This window comes from Suncus etruscus, chromosome 9 (assembly GCF_024139225.1).
Source record: "Suncus etruscus isolate mSunEtr1 chromosome 9, mSunEtr1.pri.cur, whole genome shotgun sequence".
Classification (NCBI taxonomy): Eukaryota; Metazoa; Chordata; class Mammalia; order Eulipotyphla; family Soricidae; genus Suncus; species Suncus etruscus.
Window position 1 is genome coordinate 61979698 of NC_064856.1, and position 13554 is coordinate 61993251.

Genomic DNA, 13554 nt, shown 5'->3' on the forward strand with positions numbered 1-13554 from the left:
GAACATAATTTCTCCAGGTGTTCTGGTGATGGAGATTTTCCAGTAGCCTGCAGCCACAGCGCTATCTTCTTAATACTGTCTGTCCTGAGGCAGCTCAGCTGCAGACATTTGTTGATGTCTCTATTGCGGGTTAAGCCAATGATGAGCCCCACGCCATCAGGCCAGTTCTGCCCTTTGGCATCTGTGTTTTAGGATCGCTGCTTACAGACTGCACAAGATACTGCAGCTTTTCAATGTTTCAAAGCTGCTCTTCTCCACAATGTCCACCCTGTCTATTCTGACCCTGGTGCTGGCTGGAATTATGCAAGTCTGAGCAACCCTGGAAGCCTGGCTGGGCAGAGGTTAAGGTAGACTGCCAAGAGAAGTGGAGGACGGAGGCTTAGGTGATTGGACTAATTTAACATAGGTGAGTCTTAATGACCAGTTAGCTGTCTTCCAAGCAGAGCCAACTCAGGGTCTCTGGGGGTGGGGGGGCTGCTGAAGCCCAGGCTGATAAAGGTACCAGAGCGATGAGGGAGGTCCCACAGCTAGTATACTCTGCAAGTGCTAAGCTGCTCTCTCAAGTACAAAAGGAGACACCGCCAAGGCTTGCTTTCCAGCTGCTTCGGCCAAGGAGCTTGGGGAGGCCCAACCCAGGCCTCTCCCTTGACACTAGGATGCCAGCACCGCGGTTTTCATCTCGCTACAGCACCGCACCCCACCCCGTGGGCCTTCCGCAGCTCTCGGGGTGCACGGGGTGGGGACCTGCAGCGCCCAAAGTTCGGGGCTGGCTCCAGCCCACGTGCGCCCGCGCCAGCAGCAGCGGTGACAGCTGCCCTGCCAGGGTGGGGCGGGCGGAGGGAGCGTGGGCTCCGAGCCCCGCTGCTATTGGCCCGGCACCTCGGGCCGGGGGTGGAGCCGCATCCTCCTGATGTGCCGCTATTGGCCGCGAGCTTGATGGGGACGGATCCGCAGCCCCGTAGGCAGAAAGGCGCAGAATTGCAGGCGCTCACCCGGCGGAGCGGCTGAGCCTGTGCCAGGAGCTCCTTCAAGCCTCGGCTCCTGGGGCTGCTTGGTGGTCCCGATCTGCGCGCTTAGAGACAGAGAAGATAGACGTGAACGAGAGGCCGGTGGCCTGAGCGGCTGTAAACGGTAAGAAGTGGGCGCTGCATGGAGTTAGTTCCAGGGGGGTCTGGCAGGCTGGAGCGCGCGGGAGGACTCTGCGCCCTGGAGGGTCAGGTGCGGCCGTAGCATCTCCAGGCTCAGCCTTAATCCGCTTGGCGGGGAGCAGGTGGCGCTGCCTGGGGAGGAAGGCTGCGCCTGGTCGATTCTGAACCTGTTTGAACGCAAGCAAGACAAACCTTTTCGCTGAACGCCAAACCGTGCCATTCAAACCCAGAACACCCACCACCCCTCCGGGGCCAATGGCGCATCGGCAGTCCCCCCCTGGTTGCTCCCCCAGGCGGAAAATGATCCTCAAACTTTGCTTCCCACGATTTGCACTCCTGCACGGTTTCCCCAGCTAGGTTCTTCCCTGGGCGCACCCCTCCTTCTCTCCCTCCCTCCCTTAACAACAGGAAGTTAACGTGGGCCAAATGTCAGTGGCCTGGTTGCCTCGGGGCTGGGACCAGGTCTAGGGCAGAGGCCCCTGGACAAGAGGTCCTGGAATTGCAGAATCTGCCACCGCCCAGCACCCTGGTGCAGCCCTGCGGGTTATCCGTCACCTCCATGGCCAGGGGGTCCTGGGGAATGGGGGAGAAGGGAGAAGTGAATTCTTGTGCACGGTTTCCGTCTGTCACTGGCGCTGACCCGACTTCCAGTCTGGGGTAAAGAGGGTTAACTTTATCTCAGAGCAGCCTCGCTGCAGAACTAGCAACCAACGGGCCTTTGCCGGACTGGGAAGAGGCGTGTTGAAACCAGAGCGTATACGTGTGTGTGTGTGTGTGTGTGTGTGTCTACCCCTACGTTGTTTATTCTGAAGCCCGGGTTCTTAAAGCTGAAAGAACTTTTATCTGGAAGCCTGCAGGGCCCTGGGGGTGGTGTAGGGCGGAGCTTGCCTCCGTGTTGACCCTCCTACGGTCACTTTCCCTGATTCATTTAGGGGGTTCAGTGCTTTGGGTCGGACAAGGGTGAGGTCACTAACTGGATCCCCTGCAGGTGGGAAGGGAAAAATGCCAGCTGCGACTTGTGTTCCACCCCCTCCCCCGTTTGCCTGCCTGGGTGCCCCCTCTATTCCTGTCCCCTTCCCAGGGAAATTGGACCTAACAAGTGAGTCTCAAGTCGCCAGGAAGAGTCCCATCAAATTTGGGTTCTGAAGATTCAAGAGCATTGCCATGGGGCAGAAAGAACACAGATTTATGGAGTGCTTGCTGGGGGTGGGGGGAGGTTTTTTTTATAGTCAAGTTTAAGGTTATCCTTCAAAAAATCAGAGAGGTTTGCTCTCCATCTGTCAGAGATGAGGGAGGAGACTCATGTAGACTAAGAGCTTAGGGTAACATAAAAAGTGATTGAAGGTTTCTGGCTTCTAAAAACAAGTCCCCAGGGTCAGGAGACACTTCTCAGAACTGACGCAGGCTAGCCTAGCTTAGCCCAGTGGTTTAGCCTACAGCCGGCTTGCTAATGCTGTGCTCTGGTTAGTGTTGGCCACAGGGCTGCTATTGCTTGTGCCAGGATGCTAAGAACTAGGCAGCTGGGAGGTGCCTGTTTTATTTATTGGGAGTTATTTTATTTATTGGTTTTATGTTTTTGGTGCTGCACTCAGCTGATTCCTGGCTTTGCATTCAGCCAGGATTACTCCTGGCTGTATTTGGGGGGATCCTGTACAATGCTGGGTATCCAACCAGGGTTGGCTGTGTGCAATGCAAATGTTTTAACCTTCATACTGTCTCTCTGACCCTTGGGTGTTATTTTACTGGGTATCAGAGAATGCCTGCTCCTGCTGTGGACTTGGAGTCACTTCCAAGTGTGGGTTTGAGTGGTTTAGGTCAGTGGTTTTCAATCCTTGAACTACTAAGTGACACTGGTCTATGAACTGACCATCAAAATTTACTTGGTCTTGATGACTGTTTGGTGAAATAAACTCTACCTTAGAATTAATTCTAGTTTTAATTTTAATTTAATTTTTAAAAACTGTGTTTGTGTGTATATATTTGAAGGTAGGTGGTTGGGATAAGCTTGTAAGAGTTGTGAAATGACTGAGTTCTATGATTTGATCATACCTTTTTTTTTTTAATGCCATAAATTCTGTCTCCTTTATTTGGCCTCGGGGTTCTAATCTTCTGCTTGTCATGCCTGTTTTTTGTTTGTTTTTGCTTTGGAGTTACAACTGGCTATGCTCAGGGATCACTCACACCTGGCTCAGTGCTTGAAATCACTTCTAGCAGAACTCAAAACCATATGCAGTGTTGGGGGGAGGGGTGTCTCACCCAGATTTACTGTAAGACAAGAGCCTTCCTTATTGCTGTACTATCTCTCTGACTCCTCTTCCCTCTCTTTTAAAACAAAATCATGACCAGCGTATCAGCAATCCGTTGTACTTTAGTATAAAAAAGCTTTAGAACTACGTTTTCATTGTAGCTGTGTCTTTGAAGCGACATTCCAAAAACCACAGAAAGAAAAAAAATCAGGTGTTGATAGCCAATGTATCTGTTCCCATTCCCCAATCTAGGTGGCTTCCCAGCTGTGAATCTGTCCCTTCTATTACTCTTACTGAAGGGTCGAGTTCTGCCTTCTTGTCTGGAAGTCTTGATTCAGAAGGAGGGCTAGGATGTGGGCGCCAGAAGATCTGTACTGAAAATTACTCATACTAGAGTTCAGAGTTGGTAGTTTAAAACTTCAGGAAGGACAAAACTATTAATATTTCTAAGACCTTTCATAATTTTTTTTTTTTTGGTTTTTGGGCCACACCCGGCGGTGCTCAGGGGTTACTCCTGGCTGTCTGCTCAGAAATAGCTCCTGGCAGGCACGGGGGACCATATGGGACACCGGGATTCGAACCAACCATCTTTGATCCTGGATTGGCTGCTAGCAAGGCAAACGCCACTGTGCTATCTTTCCGGGCCCCCTTTCATAATTTTTATATTTTATTTTATTCTCTTGTTTGAGGAGTAGGCCATACCCACCAGTGCTTGACGGTTACTATTAACTCTACACTTTGGGAGTCACCCCCAGCAGAGTTCTTGGGAACATTCAGTTCTGGGATTGAATCAGGGTCAGCCACATGCAGTGCAAGTTCCTTTATATTATTGACTCCACATTAGCTCTCTGAAGGAGGTGGTAGCAGAGCCACTCCCATTTGAAAGTGAAGGAAACTAAGACCCCAAAGATTAAAACTTGGTGCCATCATGTGGGCTCCCCATCTCATTATTAGTGGATATTGTTGATGAACTGTCATTATTAGTGAACTTGCCTTCTCATTCCTATAGTTTAAAACTCTCCTAAGCCTGGCAAATTTATTTTCTAATGCTCATTGTCCTTTCCCTGTTTCCTTATTTGCTTAGCTTCTTCGACAGTCTTCATTAGCCTATCTATCGTGAAGTGTTGCAGTCCTCTATTTAAAAAGGATCACGAGTATTTGAGACACAAAAATAGAATAGCATGATATGAGGTCCTTATACTTATATCCAGCTTTAACAGTCAGCAAGATTATGCTAAGTTTGCTTTCTCCCTTGCTCTCTACTTTGTCTTCTCCCACCCCTTCGTTATTTTTTCTGAAGCATTTTAAAACAAAGTTTTAGGGTTGGAGAGATAGTATAGTGGGTCACTTGCCTTGCAGATATCTGACCTGGGTTCAGTTCCCAGCACTGAGTATGGGCCTCTATGCACCATCAGGAGTGATCTCTGAGCTGAGGAGTTGGCCCTGAGCACTACCAGACCAAAACCAAAACCTTCAATAAAAAGTAAAATATTAGAAAAACAAAATTCTGGGGCCAGTGAGGTGGCGCTAGAGGTAAGGTGTCTGCCTTGCAAGCGCTAGCCAAGGAAGGACCGCGGTTCAATGCCTCAGCATCCCATATGGTCCCCCAAGCCAGGGGCGATTTCTGAGCGCTTAGCCAGGAGTAACCCCTGAGCATCAACTGGGTGTGGCCGAAAAACCAAAAAAAAAAAAAAAAACCAAAAACAAAGTTCTAATATCAAGAATTTTGTCCCTGCACAACCCACTATATATTTATTTTAAAAGAACATTCTTTTATAACCACACACCATTACTGCACGCAACGGAATTAGCTGTAAATTTTTGGTCTCCTCTGTCCAGATTCAGATTTCCTTAATTGTCTTAGAAATGACCTTCATAGTTGGTTTGTTCAAGTCAGGATCCAAAATCGGTCTAGGGCAATTGGCTGTGATTCATTTCATTGCGTTTTAAACTGAACCACCACTCCCTTCCCACCTTTTAATCTGCCAATACCTCCTATTTAAATTACCCATCTCAGGGCCACAGTGACACTATAGTGTGAGGGCATTTGCCTTGCACATGACCAACCAGGGTTCAATTCCCAACATCCCATATGGTCCCCCCCAGCACTGTCAGGAATAGCCCCTGAGCATCATTATGGTGGTCCAACCCCTCTTCATATAATAATAAATAAATTTCCCATCTCCCAGGGCACAGGGAACTGCACAGGGAACCCTTTGTCACTGAAGTTGACTTCTGTGCTCTGCTAGTCCTTTGTGCTGGGCTGGAATGCTAAGAAGCCCCTGTAGGGTACCTATGTGCCATAGCCACATAGGAAATATTCTGAAAAAGAGTAAACCCTGCCATGGATTGGTGTGATTGCCCTTGTCTGAGTTTAGATAAGAGATTTAGGAAGTGGATGACTTAACTCACAGGCTGACATTCCCTCAGCTCACGTTTATGTGTAAACATCCTGGAAAAACAGCTTTTGATGGTACCCCACTTGTCAGCTTTGTGGTGGGAGCCCAGATGGTGCGACCATTCACGTATGAGGTTGACAGGGACTGAGGTTATCCTGTCAATTTGGAACCTGACTTATTGAGTCCTTTGAGCATCCCAATATGAAATTGTGATAAGGATGGGACAGTTTTCCCTTGCTCCATCCGTCTTTGGGCAGTGTGCCTTTGTGCTTTGGGGAGCCATCTCCAAACTGCCTCACACCTGTGCTGACTGTGGAGCCATGACTGATCCTGAGTCATCATCTGTAACTGTCATGCAGGGACAGAAATGAACACTTCTGACCTTTGAGAGTCTTGTCTGGATTGACAATGAGGAGGGAGTCTCAGTGCTGGTACCTTTGTGGGCACAGGAAGGAACAGGTGGACCCATCTGTTCTCATGCTGTCCTTCACGCCTGGCTTCCTTGTAAAATCTCCCTGTCCACCTCCTCCTTCCCCAGAATCCCCAGCAAAGGGGCCTCTCTCTGCTAAAGCCTCTTTGGGCTGTGTTTTACTCTCTTCGTCCTCTCCCATCTTTTCCAGCTCTTTATATTCTTCTTTTCCTCCTTCCTCCCTCTCCTCTTCTCTTTCTCTCTCCTTTCACTTCTGCCTCCTTCCCTCCTACTTCATACTTCTCTTTTCTTGTCCCTCATTCACTCCTCACTTTCCTTTCCTCTCTTCTCTTGCTTCTCTCTCCTCTCCTACCTGTAACTTGAACTTTTCCTCCTACTTTCCTTCATTTACTTCCTCCTCCTTTTTTCCTTCTTTTCCTCCTCCTCCTCCTCTTTAACATGGGCAATTTTCCCCACTAGAAAGGAATCTGAATAACATTTTAAAGTCTCTTTATACTTATAGTAACAGTAGATTTCCCTTTACTCTATTTATTTGTATTTCCCTGAAATTTTTATAATAATATAGTGTATTTTTTAAAGGAAAATATAAATGTCTTTCTTTTTTCTCTTAAAAAAGAGAACTTTGGGGGTTGGTGCAATAGTACATCAGGTAAGGCATTTGTCTTGCTGCTGACCTGGGTTCAATCCCCAGCATCCCATATCATCCCCCAAGTCTGCCAGAAGTGTTTCCTGAGCACAGAGCTAGGCATAATCCCTGAGCACCACCAGGTGTGGCCCCCAAACAAAACAAAACAAAAAGAGAACTTTGTTTAACTGAACTGGGTGGGTAGACAAAATTCTATAACATTGGTATTGTATATCCATAAATAAAGGCTTTGATGTTTGCTTACTTTAGTTTATGATATGATCTTAAAGAAGTAACTGGACTGCCTGAAAATTAGAAAAGAAAGAACTTAAGATAGGAAGAATTATGAAACCTATGTAGCCTCCTAGCTTTCTTTTCTAAAAAAAAAATTCACTTTACTACCACTAAAATAAAACCTTTCTCATAGCAGACTTCAACATTTAAAAAATTTTAAATATATTTATTCCTTAAAAACCTGACCTGTTGGGCCTGGAGAGATAGCACAACGGCGTTTGCCTTGCAAGCAGCCGATCCAGAACCAAAGGTGGTTGGTTCGAATCCCAGTGTCCCATATGGTCCCCCGTGCCTGCCAGGACCTATTTCTGAGCAGACAGCCAGGAGTAACCCCCGAGCACCGCTGGGTGTGGCCCCAAAAAAACCAAAAACAAAACAAAAAAACTGACCTGTCTCCAGGCAGTCTGGCAGCAGGGTTGAGGGTTTTTGAAGTGAGTTGTCCAGGCACTTGGGTTTTTTCCCCTTTAGAAGGTCTATGTTGCCCACCTTCTTCCTGCTCCAGCCTCTTTCCTCTGCTGGCTGTCTGAATCCCTGGATCAGTTGTGTGCAAGGAAATACCTTAGCCTTTGCCCTGTCTCAATTTGGGGACTATATTTCTTTTGGGGGAACCAGAGGTAAAGGCAGGCCCAAGAATAGTCATTAATTTCCTGTAGGTTTAAGGAACAGGTTCTTCTTTCCAGGCAATTAGAGGTGCCTGAGGAAGATACTGCTACTGCATGTATATACTGCTGGCAGCAGAATGCCCAGGTGTTCCTCCATGGCTTGTGCTGTTTGAGCTGCTACAGTAGTTGCAAGCCTGAGCTCCTAACTTCTGATGCAGAAGCCCAGAACAGCTTCAGAACTTCTTGTCCTCGCCTTGCCACTGAAATTTTAAGGGATTAAAGTATGGAAGTGATCCTTTTGCTCTCATGACTGAACAGCAGCTGGTCTTACCTACTTATCTGAGGACTGATTGTAACTAGAAAGGATTTCTCACATCTTAGGGCTTAATTTGTGCTCGAGCAAAGAGAATGTCATATAGGGGAGGATAATAGCAGAGTTGGATATAGGTCACTTGAGCCTTTTGCTCACTACAGAGAGTTGTTCCCTAGAGGGGAGTGTGCTTGAGTTTGCTGGGGAATGGTTGAGTGTGCTCAGGTTTGAGGTGGCCTAGTGCTTTCATTGCACATCTGTTTGTTTAGGCAGGTGGAGTACACGAGGAGTGAAGGTGCAATATATAGAGCTCAAGGCTGCAGTAGCCACCTCAGACTTCAGGATATTGGAGCTTTACACAGCTAAGTGCAAAAGTGGTACATTTCTTGAGGATAAGAAGTTTGACAGTAATGTGGGGGGGGGATAGAGGAGGGAGGGGAAGGGGGAAATTCATTTCCTTCTCAGGGAATGTGCTGTGGGGCCTACAGGATAGGTCAGGGCCTTGAGGATTCTTGGGTCCATTCAAGAAGAGCTTTCCAATTAAATGCCCAGTGCTGCAACCTGTTTATGTGGTGAAGAAAGGGAATGGCTCTGGGTACAATCTTGGTCGTCTTCTGCACTCCAGGCTGTGGCAATCATGGACAGCTGGAGTTCCTTGGTCCAGGTTCCTATTTCTGATCAGGCTCTGCCTCAATTTGGACTCTTTTAGGAATCCTCCCACCCTCACACACATTCCCCTGGGTGCTGTGCTGCATTACAGGCATGGACACATGGTAAATTTCCCATACATGGGATTCAGTGAGAAGTCAGTCTCACTCTGTCCCTGTTCTCCAGGCCTCAGTTCTCTTCCTCAGCAGCACTTGCTACCCTCAGACATAGTTTAGACATTTTTGAGCCCTCTGCTCTGCCAGCCTGCTTGGAAACTACCAAATTGTGAAGCATCAGGACTCACAGACTGGGAGGCCCAGCCATGGTTCAGTCAGATCTGAACCTCAGCCAAGGCTGAATCCCTCAATCCACCCTGCCCCTATGCCCTTTAGGAATAGCCTACCCTTCAGTTGAATGCCTGAAACCTGGGCCCTGAGAACAAACCTCAGAGACCTGTTCTACATGCTGGTAGTATAGGCAAAAACACTAATTTCTAGGTTGCTGTATTGCCTTGGGCACATCAGTGAGACCATGTATTTCAGTCTATAAAGAGGATATAATTATACATATGTCAGGGAATTGATACAGAGATGAAAGGACAGTATTGGTAATGTGCTTTGCATAGGTATCAGGCAACCAAAAATAAATAAATAAATAAAAGGAAGTCTCTTTTTTCCTTACTATGGAGGAGTGGCCTATTTTCAGAATAGATGGCTAGAAAGGGGTCCCGGAATAGCTTCTTGGAAGTCTTGGTCATCCATTTACATGCTGAAGAGAGCCAATTCTCTAGTTTCCACTGAATTGGATTCATTCTGCCTCTCCATCTCCTCCCTTTCTGCCTATCAGACCCAGCCTCTCAAGGTCCCTTCCTTAATCCCTACATCTCAACTTGTTCACCAGTAAAGATTTCGGACTGTTTATAGCTGTTCTTGAGGTGTTTATGTTGTCATCTCTAGCCAAGCTCCAAACAGATGTCTGTTTATTGCCCAAGATTCATCTTTCTCTCTGTCAGCGTGAGAGAAGAGAGAGGCTATTTTTAAATATCGCTAATTGGCCCAGCTACACAATAAGCCCAGATTGCCTCCAAGTTTTATTCTTCATCACTCTAGTTCTACCCACTCTGAAATTCATCCGATTCAGCTTGAAAGACCTTATATGTCCTGCTCTTAAAGCAACTCTTTAACTTGGCAGGAAGTTGCAATCTCTTAAAAAGACAGGACAAGGAAAGCAGAGGCAGCCGTCTCTGGGCCGAGACAGATGGCATGAATGAGGTCCCAGAAACTAGCATCACCCCCTCTAGCTATATTGTACCTGAATGCTGCCTACAGATTGGCTGGGAGGTCTTCGTTGTTTACTTTACCTTTGCACATAGCAGGAAGATGAGAGTGGAACTAGGGCAATTTTAAGTGACCTTCTTTTCTGGGAAGCAGGATAAGGTACAGGAAAGAGTTTGCTAAGTCCCAAAGCCAGAAGATGTTCCCTTGGAAGGAAGCTAGTCCTTATTCCTGCCCGCTGGTCACTTGTGGAGAAATTGAGGCTCTGAGGCTGTGGATTTTGAGCAGAGAATTGGGACCTACAGTTCTTTGTTCACGGTGACTTGGGTGGCCAGATGCCTCATCTCTACTCCCATCCCACTTCAGCCAAGCCATCATTCAGTGGGCATCTCAGCTAGCTTTCCTTGCTATTGGTCACCATCTTTCTTATAGTATTGCAGATTAAATTTAGGCAAATATTTGATGGTTGAACCACCAAAAGATATATGGTAATTGTATACATAATTTAATTTTTATAGCTATAAAATTATAATTATATATAAATAATCATTATATTTATAGTTTTGGTTTGTGGGCCACAGCTAGTGATGGTCAGATGCTACTGTTGGTTTAGGCATCACTCCTGGTAGAACTCAGGGATCATAAGGTAACAGAGAAAACCCAGGTCTCTTGCATGCAGTACATATACTCTAACCCTTTGGAATTTTGCATTTTTCCTTTTCTCTAGTTTTTGGTTTTTTGAGCCACAATTGGAGGTGCTCAGATTCTATTCTTGCTTCTGTGTTCAGATCATTTGTGGCAGTGGTCGGAGACCATGTGCAGTACTGGAGAGCAAACCTGGCTTGGCTACAGTTCCCTTTGAGCTTTAGTTGATCTGGTTTTGGTTTTTTTGTTATGCCTGGCAGTGCTCATGGTTTAATCCTACTTGGGGCTTGGGATGTGTGAGGAGCTCCCTGGCCTTATTTAAGGGACCATGCTGTGTGGAATCCGGGACAGCTTTGGTATGGTTGTCCCATACTTTAGTCCCCTGAGTGCTCTCTCTCTAGCTCCAGTAATTATATTTTAAATTTGGATATATGTATGTATGTGTGTATACAGGAACAAAACATGATTTTATACATGAAAGTTATGTCCTTTATCACTGAACCACATCTCTGCCCCTTTGGTTGTTTTTAAAATATTCCATATGTGGCCTAGAGATACATGAGTTCAGGCACTTGCAACCAACACTAGAACCCAATGTGGTCCCCCAAGTCCTACCAGGAGTGACTCCTGAAGACAGAGCCAGAAGTAAATTCTGGCATAGCCAGGCATGGCTCATAAACAAAAACATAAACAAAAACAAAAATTTTAGTTGCTTCCCTTTCCCCCTTTTTGTTGTTGTGATGCTGGAAATTGGGTATCACATACCCCATTGTGGTATTGTAGATGGCACACCTGGCTGTGGCTCTGTGTTCCCCAAGACTGTGCTCCTAGGAGACACTTGGGCATGTGGTGGGTGCTGCTGGAGGCTGAACTAGCAGCCTCACACCTGCAAAGCCAGCACTCTTCTTTTTGAAGGACACAGCCCCACTCCCCTTCTCAAGGACCCACACAGTTCTTTATTTGAGGATATCTGTCCTTGCAGCATCGGCATGTTCAGTTCTTGGCAAAAGCTCCGTCCTTATCAAAGAGTGCCTCCTTCAGAGCCTGTACCTAAAACTTTCTCCTTTTTTTTTTTTAGCCCTTGTCTCCAATGGACCTTTGTTAAAAATATTAAATTGAACCGGGAAGAACAACATGTTAATAGAGATTTGATTCCAGCTAGCTGAGCTGAGAGCTGAACCTTAAGAGAGTGAGGATGAGTCAGCTGGGAGTGAGTGGAGGAGGGAATCAGACAGGACTGTACATAAGGTGCTGTTACGGCAGAGATGGAGCACCATGACCTGGGTTCCTCTGCTCATAGTGGGAGGCTGCAATGCTGTGCTAGGAGCCCACTTAAGAGTAAAGCCCTCATTTGATTGTGATTAGAGGTCCCTTAGACAGACTGCTGATGCTTAAACATCAGAATAATGGATAGAATGTGCTTCAAAGAGCAGCACAGTGTGGAAGACCCAGGGGGAGACTTCCTGGAGTCTTCCTGACACTTGGTGGTTGAGATGGGTCAGAGAAAAGAGAAGAACAAGAGGAGAGAAGATGAGAGGAGAGGAGGGGTAGGGAGGGCCGGGAAGGGAAGAGGAGGGGAGAAGGGAAAGAGGAGGGGAGAGGGTAAAGAGGAGGGAAGAAAAGGGGAGGGGAGAGGAGAGGGAAAGAAAGAAGAGGGGAGGGGAGAGGAGAGGGAAGGGAAGAAGAGAGGAGAGTAAAGGGAAGAGGAGTGGAGAGGGGAGTGGAGTGAAGTGGAGACAAGAGGGGAGAGGGGAGAGAGAGAGTTGCCATAGAGTTAGACTGGTAGGGATGAGAGAAACTGGGGACAATGGTGAGCAATGTACACTGGTGAAGGGATGGGTGTTGGAACATTGTATGACTAAAATTTGGCTCGTCAACAACTTTTTAATGGTGATCCAATTAAAAACAATTAAATAAAAAGAAATTCAGATTTTCCTTAGGCACAGAGGAGCAAAGGGGTAGAACAAAGGATTGTGGGAAGTGAGGGCATATGAGGGCATGTCACGGTGACATGTAGAATCCTGAGTGCTGCAGTAAGTGGGGGTGGCCTTCACCACAGGCCTTTAGAAGCCAGTGGAGTGGGTGATGGTCAGTGTCCTTCATGCTGTTCAGCTTGTGCAGGTGGAGCTGTCATGAAGTTGGAGTGGAGTGACTGCCTGGGGCTTTAAGATGCCCTCCACATATTGGAAATAAGATCTCACCCATGTCCTCATTGTCACCTGAAGTCCTGTATGTAGGGGATTGGTGAGTACTACTTTGTTTATTTTAGAATTCCTGCTTAGGTTTTGGAGCACCTCCTACTCTGGACCACCAAACGTGCCTTCTCCAAACTTTGGTGCCTCAGGACCTCATAGAATACAGCATTTTTATGCCCTTTCCAGTTCCTCACTTCAGCTTAGTCCCTCACATTCACCAAAGCCCTTAGTAAAGGTGAGTTTGAAGGGAAGACATAGAGGAGCCATCTTTACCCAGACCCTGTAGGGTGGGTAGCTTTGTATGGTATGCAAGAGATCCCTGCCTGCATAGGAAGCCAAGTTGGCAGGGAACCTGGGGACTAGCTCTTCCAAAGGAGCAGCCTTTGACCTTGCCCTTGTGCTGGCTTCAGTGCACAGAGAGCACTGTGAGCCAGCAGCTGCAATGGCTGCCTCTCTCATGACTGCCTCTCCTGTCGATGAATAGTGTGGCTGCACTCACTGTACCCTGTACAGACCTTCAGGAGGTGCTACCTGGCCATACTTGGTCACTTTGAACTTGAGCATGTAAGCTGGCCTGTGGCTGGACTTCATGTCGCCAGGCAGCTGGAATCCCTGAAGGATTGGTGTTCCCCAGGCTTTCCCTCAATCTCTGTATATCCTGTCCAAGGGGAGGGACAACAGCTGAACTGAGCTTGTATGGGCTTCAGTGCTAATCTGGCAGGTGGGAGGCATGGCAGC

General features: G+C 47.2%; 1 protein-coding gene across 1 annotated transcript in view; it reads left to right on the forward strand.

The window, feature by feature from the left end:
- The first annotated feature begins 1034 nt into the window (after positions 1–1034).
- Positions 1035–13554, forward strand: part of MICAL2 (microtubule associated monooxygenase, calponin and LIM domain containing 2) — a 145923-nt gene continuing 133403 nt past the window's right edge. The window contains exon 1 of the mRNA XM_049780989.1: positions 1035–1131. The gene's annotated coding sequence lies outside the window, so the exon portion shown is untranslated. The remainder of the gene's footprint in view (positions 1132–13554) is intronic.